Source organism: Triticum aestivum, chromosome 4A (assembly GCF_018294505.1).
Source record: "Triticum aestivum cultivar Chinese Spring chromosome 4A, IWGSC CS RefSeq v2.1, whole genome shotgun sequence".
NCBI classification, from domain to species: Eukaryota; Viridiplantae; Streptophyta; class Magnoliopsida; order Poales; family Poaceae; genus Triticum; species Triticum aestivum.
The window spans coordinates 592,847,170-592,853,169 of record NC_057803.1 but is presented as its reverse complement, the minus strand read 5'-3'; the positions used below and the strand labels follow the sequence as shown (position 1 = coordinate 592,853,169).

Genomic DNA, 6,000 nt, shown 5'->3' with positions numbered 1-6,000 from the left:
AAGTTTTGTTTATACATAATTTTAGAAGTACTATTAATTTTTTGGCTGATTTCCCGAACTAAATAATGGATAATTTTTTTAACCAATTATTTGTGAGCTACGTAGGAGAACAACTATGATTCACGGTATATTGTAATTAAGAAAGACTAGCACAAGGGCCCGTGCGTTGCAACGGGGCATACACATTTTAGTGGGTTCCTAGCGGTTTGACAATTTGTAAAAGCAAAATAAACAAGCGTGTGCTTAGAAACCGGGAAAATAATTTACCATTCAAACAACTTCTGTTATTTGGTGGTTCAAAATGAATGATGTCAAAGATACACATCAACATTGTCAACTAAAAGAATTTGCAAAAAATGGCAGCTACTCCCTTCGTTCAGAACTATACATCTATTTCTGAGACAAGTAATTCCGAACGGAGGGAGTAGTAGTCATCTGACATGTTCCCAACTGCAACAGAGAATATTCTATTTTATCTTGTTACATGATTTTTTTTCTAGAAGAACTATTGCCTATAAATAAATCAAATAATAATGATAAACTGGAGCACAATGCAATGGTTCATATTTTCTTAATTTAAGATGAATGATATGAAAGAGAAAAAGATGACCATACTAAGGCTACCGGGAAAGGAATAGGCAGCATAGCGTACAATTATATGAAACACCACGCCTTTAAACATTTCCAAATATACAAAACATTAAGGTACTGAATTCTTTTACATAGACTGATATGACTCGAAAATACAATGATCAATGAGAGGGCAAAAAAAGCCACAGGATTTTCTTTTGTATATCAATACCAACTAAAAATAATAAGAATTGTAATTAAAGAAAAGCGACAATTTTTTTTGTTAAGAGCATTTGACTTGCACTCTGACTCAATGTTTTACTGGTACATTTCCTCATGAACAAATTTGCTTTACTAACCCTCCTCTAAACTTTCAGCTGGATGTCGGTGCCAACGAACTACCCGCTCAATTGTAGGCTCAACTCCAACCAGCTCCATTCTAGGAATAGATGGATTTGTAGTTTTCGACTCCAAAAAGTTTGTTGGGCCTCTACTTTGAGTGAGAACCAGATAGTCATACTGCAAACACATAAAAAAGTAATGGTTGAATAAAGCAGAATAATATTCTCAAGTTTAATATACAAAAGGAAAATGAAAAGATCATGATAACAAACGTGGAGAAAGGTTTATAAGTTCTATATTGGTGCTCACAAAGTCGCTGTCCAGGTCAGAAAATCATTTTACTTTTGAGAGCATCATCGATTTAACCTTTATTTTCTCAAGTGGATAACAATTCCTCGTTGTCACCAACTACACATACGAGATGTGAATAAAGAGGCTGCAATAAGATTTAAGGGAGAAGAACTCCAGGGAAGTTTAACCCCCACTCTCAAATGGCCTGATGTTGTCGTAATTCTTGGCGTACTTCATAGATGATCATGCTTCAGGTGAAAAAGATCTGACAGCACAGAGTTCAAAACTATGCTAGTCTTTGTACAATGGAGAATAAGCGTCTTCTTGCCATTCTCAACCTGGAAGAAACATTAGAGCAACAGCCTGATGTGGGAGTCAGGGAAAAGCACATTCGTACTAATTCTAGTTTCTCGAGATGGAAGGTTCGAAAGCAACCGTCTTTTGCAATAGCAACTAAATTAAGAATTACAGGTGGTTATTTGTACAAATCGTGGACTATGTGCCAGAAAATCTGGCCCTTTTGTGTGTGACTCGGTTCCTTTAAAAAAATACAATGTTCAAACACACTACTTGAACTATATGGGAAATTGCTGAAAGATGTCGCTATGTCAGTTTATGCTTGGCCAGTGTCACAAGACAATAATGCTCAGATACTACCTATGAAAATACCAATACTTTCTTGTGTCCATAACAATAATGACTTGATGGTAGACAGGGTTAGTGTTCTTCTGGCATTGTAAACTGAAGGCAAATTTGCAACAGCTAAAGGGACCAAAGATATGAGAAGCTTACGAGGGCTTGGGGGCGTGCTTGAGGAGCTCAAATGTGGTGAACATGGTCATGGGAACCCTGATGCCATCATCTTGATCCTACATCAATCTAGGGATGAGACCTCTGGCAAAGGGTTCATAACTCTGCCCAAACTTGAAAAATCACAAATGGAAGGCTCATTTGCTGCCACACTTGAAAAATCACATAGACTATGTAAGCATGATCTTGGCTGGGCTCTTGAGATCACATAGACCAGGTAACCATTAGGTAGAGTAGAGCTTACACACAATGAAATAAGGTGACACATCATGCTCAATCAATTTCTGATCTTCCCACGAACGAGATACAACCTGCGTAGAGGTTAAATCAATAATTTTTACTCTTGTTGTGAAGTCCAAAAACAAATCTCACGCGTACTGAATAGCCAAACAAGTAAACAACACAGTGGGTAGCATAGTATAGTAGTGCTTGTTAAGGGAGTTGTTTATCAATATGGTAAACAAAAATTATATTAATTCTTTTGACACAAGCAAAATAGCATCGATATAATTAAAAAACGAATGAACAAGCACTCAGTAAGCAAGAATGATAACAAGGATGAAACATGCACCTCTACAGATCAGTTGAAAATTTAAAATCGCAGGAGAAAGGATTTAACGGCAGCCAAATTTTAAGTGAAATTGTAGCCTAAGTCAGCGCGATCTACCGCAATCTCCTGTGATTTTGTACTGCATGAAAATCGCGAGCGATTGCGGCCAAATCGCAGGCAATTTAAAATTGCTCTCATGATTAATATAATATCATGCACTTGGAACTTGCAAACACTTAAAAACAAAGGAGAATCAAATCATGGTGTGGAACGATTTCTTTTGGTAGCGCAACAACAATTTTCACATAGCAGCAGCATTCGCACAGTACGTTGACCAGTTCTATGCTGGGTTGCTGGCACATCGTGGCTTCCAAAATGGACCCTACTTATGGCGACATACCATCAGAATATGAAAGGAGGGATCCATGTGCTTACTTTGCTTTCCATGTAGCTTCAAAATAATGTATTGCTTGTCGTAGATTTTTACTCGTTCTCACTGCGATTCTACCGGTAATTCCACGAGGCAAATCTATGCCTTCTTCTTTCATAGCAGTGAACTCTGAACCTGGACCTCAAAGAGAAGATAATTTCTCATCAAATTGTCCAGCACTGTAATGAGAAGAGAAGGATCCATAAAGTAATTAAAAAACGAATCTGAATGTACCTCATCAAATGAAGGTGGCACCATGACCAATTATTTTTTAGCAAGTGACTTATCTCAGATCAATTCAAATAAAATGACAAAATTAACAGCAGCAAGCTGCCTTGGCATGCAGAAACAGAGAAGCATGTTGCTGGATCAACAATACAACTACCTATGACAGCTATATGGGTTACAGTAAAACGCACTGCTTGGCAGTTGTGGCCTGGTGGTATTATAGGAGTCCATCAGGAGGCCCCTAGAGACAAAGCACGTAAAGAACACCCAAGGATGCTTACTGCCTGTAAAGCACACAAAATCAGAGAAAACTAACTATGAATACTGCCAGAAACTTAAGAATAAAATTCTCGCATAAAAATAAATTTGCTACTTTCTAAATACTATTGGAATCTTAGAATCAACATGCTGCTAAGAAAGAGCAGAATAGCAGACAGAGAGACAGGGGACAGAAACAATAACTAAAACAGGGGATCAACATGATACTACTTGATCAGTATCAAACCAAGATGCGTAACCATGGTGCCTGGTGCTGAAGTCAGATATACATACTAAATGTTCTGATATGCCAAAATAAACGCATTAGAATCTTTTTAATTATCCCAACTATTTTTCAGAGGTTGCTCTGCCGTTGCTAATTATGATGTTGTGCTATACTGCTACTTCATATAGAGGGAGATCAGGGAGGTGTTCTGATATGCCAAGATAAACGCATTAGAATCTTTTTAATTATCCCAACTATTTTTCAGAGGTTGCTCTGCCGTTGCTAATTATGATGTTGTGCTATAATGCTACTTCATATAGAGGGAGATCAGGGAGGAGAGCAGCAGCCTGCTGCTGCGATTTTGTTCAATTTGCTGCTTGATTACTACTACACATCTATACAGAGAACACACAGAACACACATAACAGAAGACTGCTGCTTGCTGCTTTCAAGGGGATACATACATCTGTTGTAGCCGTCGAGGGCGACATTGGACGGCTCGACAGATGTTTTGTTCCTCCGGCGAACTCGGCGCTTCTTCCTCCGGCGAAATCGACGGCGACATTGTACGTTTCACGGAATTTTCGTCGGGATTTGATGGAGATTATGGTCCAAAGAAGCAACCCGATGGAGATTCCGGCCGAGAACCCTTCCTTCTTATAGCAGGCAAGTAAAATCCGAGCACCTCAGGTACTGCTTAACACAGTTGTGGTGAGTTGCAGATGCCATCAAGGAACGATAAATTCCAGTGCTAAATTCTGGCGCCAGGCCCATAGATGTATCACATTAATTCGTGGGTGTCAACTGATTCATAATCCCCCCATCATAGTATGAATTTGCTCTAATGCAAGCTTGACAAAAGATGCAAGATTAAGACATTGCAATGCAAGGTAAAGACGTCTCGGTCAATTCATAAGTTGGCCTCACCCCAAGCATCTACTTCGACCAGGGAGACAGCTGATTTTGCACCATGGCCATGCTCTAAAACAACCATGGAAAGATATAGAGGAATTTGCACCGTGGCCATGCTCTCGTCCCTTCTTCATCTTCAGGCCAGCGTCACCCTCTCATTTCCTGTCCATCAGGCCGCCCCCACAAGCTTCTTTTCTCTCTCCTTTGTCACCTTCCCGACAGAAGCTAACCCACAGCCAGGTTCATCAGTGGGATTAGATGTGTGTATGACGACTCTGTCCAGCGCACACGTCGGCTCTGTCCATCGGAGAGTGTCGACACCATAGACCACCTCTAGCGAGCGACTTGTTTGCCTGTGACGCCTGACCTCTGCGCCAACACTCCCCCTTGGCCTCTCTGTCGATCAGATCTCTCGCCGCGGGAGCCAAGCGGATGGGTCCGACGGCGGGCCGAGTGCGCCGGGAAGGAGTGGCTGGTGGTGAAGCCGGTGGGGTTGAGGAAACCATTGTCGATGTGGAAGCAGCGGGGAGGAGTCCTGACGGCGCCATGGTAGCAAGGACGGGGGATCCATCACCGCAGCGTCGAGAGTTGCTGGCGGTGGAAGGCCGTCGTTGGGTCGCTGGTGGTGGAAGGCCGCGGGTGTGGGGGCGCTTGGGTGGGGGTAGGCGCGCCGACAGGGTAGGTGGTGGAGGAGAACGACGACGGTAGGCGGTGGCGGAGCGCGACGGCGGGGAGCCGTCCGGCGGAGCGCGGCGGCGGGGGCCGGTCCGGCAGAGGACGGCGACGGGGGGCGGCTGTGTGTGGCGACCGGGTCGGGCCGGCGGCGTGCGGCGAGGCGGGGCGGGAGGTGGCGGAGCGCTGGAGTGGGGAGATGGGATTGGGAGGCTCGGTCGTGCGGGCGGATGTGTTTTTTTCTTTTCTCTCGCCCGTAACTGTTCCGATTTGACTTATTAGGAGGACTGCGGGTTCAATATACAAAACAACAGGGTCGTTTTTGCAAAAAGGCCGGCGACGTACGACCAGAAGCGATAGCCGCTTTATTAGTAGGTAAAGAAGAGTGATTTAATGGTAAAATTTTTACATGATAAGTATTCCACCACTACAATATCTATGTCACTAAGTTTGATTCTTGCACCTTGCATTCTCCTGTTGCAACGCACGGGTATTTTTGCTAGTGTCTCCAATAGCAAATCAGTAGCATTAGATTCATCATGAATTATACTTCATATTTATTTATTTAGTATTGTAGACGTTGATGTATTTTGATATATATGTGGGCAAACATACAAATGCTTGACCTTTTGAAATCTAATGCATATCTTGACAGGGAGGGATTAATATTATGTCGGGATGGATGCCAACTTTGTTCTGTTAAGTAGCTAG

General features: G+C 42.4%; 1 long non-coding RNA gene across 4 annotated transcripts; it reads right to left on the bottom strand.

The window, feature by feature from the left end:
* Positions 1-662: 662 nt before the first annotated feature.
* LOC123087289 (uncharacterized) lies at positions 663-5,514 on the bottom strand. 4 transcript variants are annotated; one of them, XR_006441297.1, is made up of 3 exons: positions 2,999-5,514; positions 1,222-2,324; positions 663-1,089 (listed from the first exon to the last, which is right to left on the bottom strand). It is a non-coding gene; the product is annotated as an uncharacterized lncRNA (long non-coding RNA). The 4 variants fall into 4 exon arrangements; XR_006441296.1 differs by having other exon boundaries at positions 663-1,541; positions 1,996-2,324; XR_006441298.1 differs by having other exon boundaries at positions 663-2,324; positions 2,999-3,128; positions 3,228-5,514.
* Between the last annotated feature and the right edge of the window lie 486 nt (positions 5,515-6,000).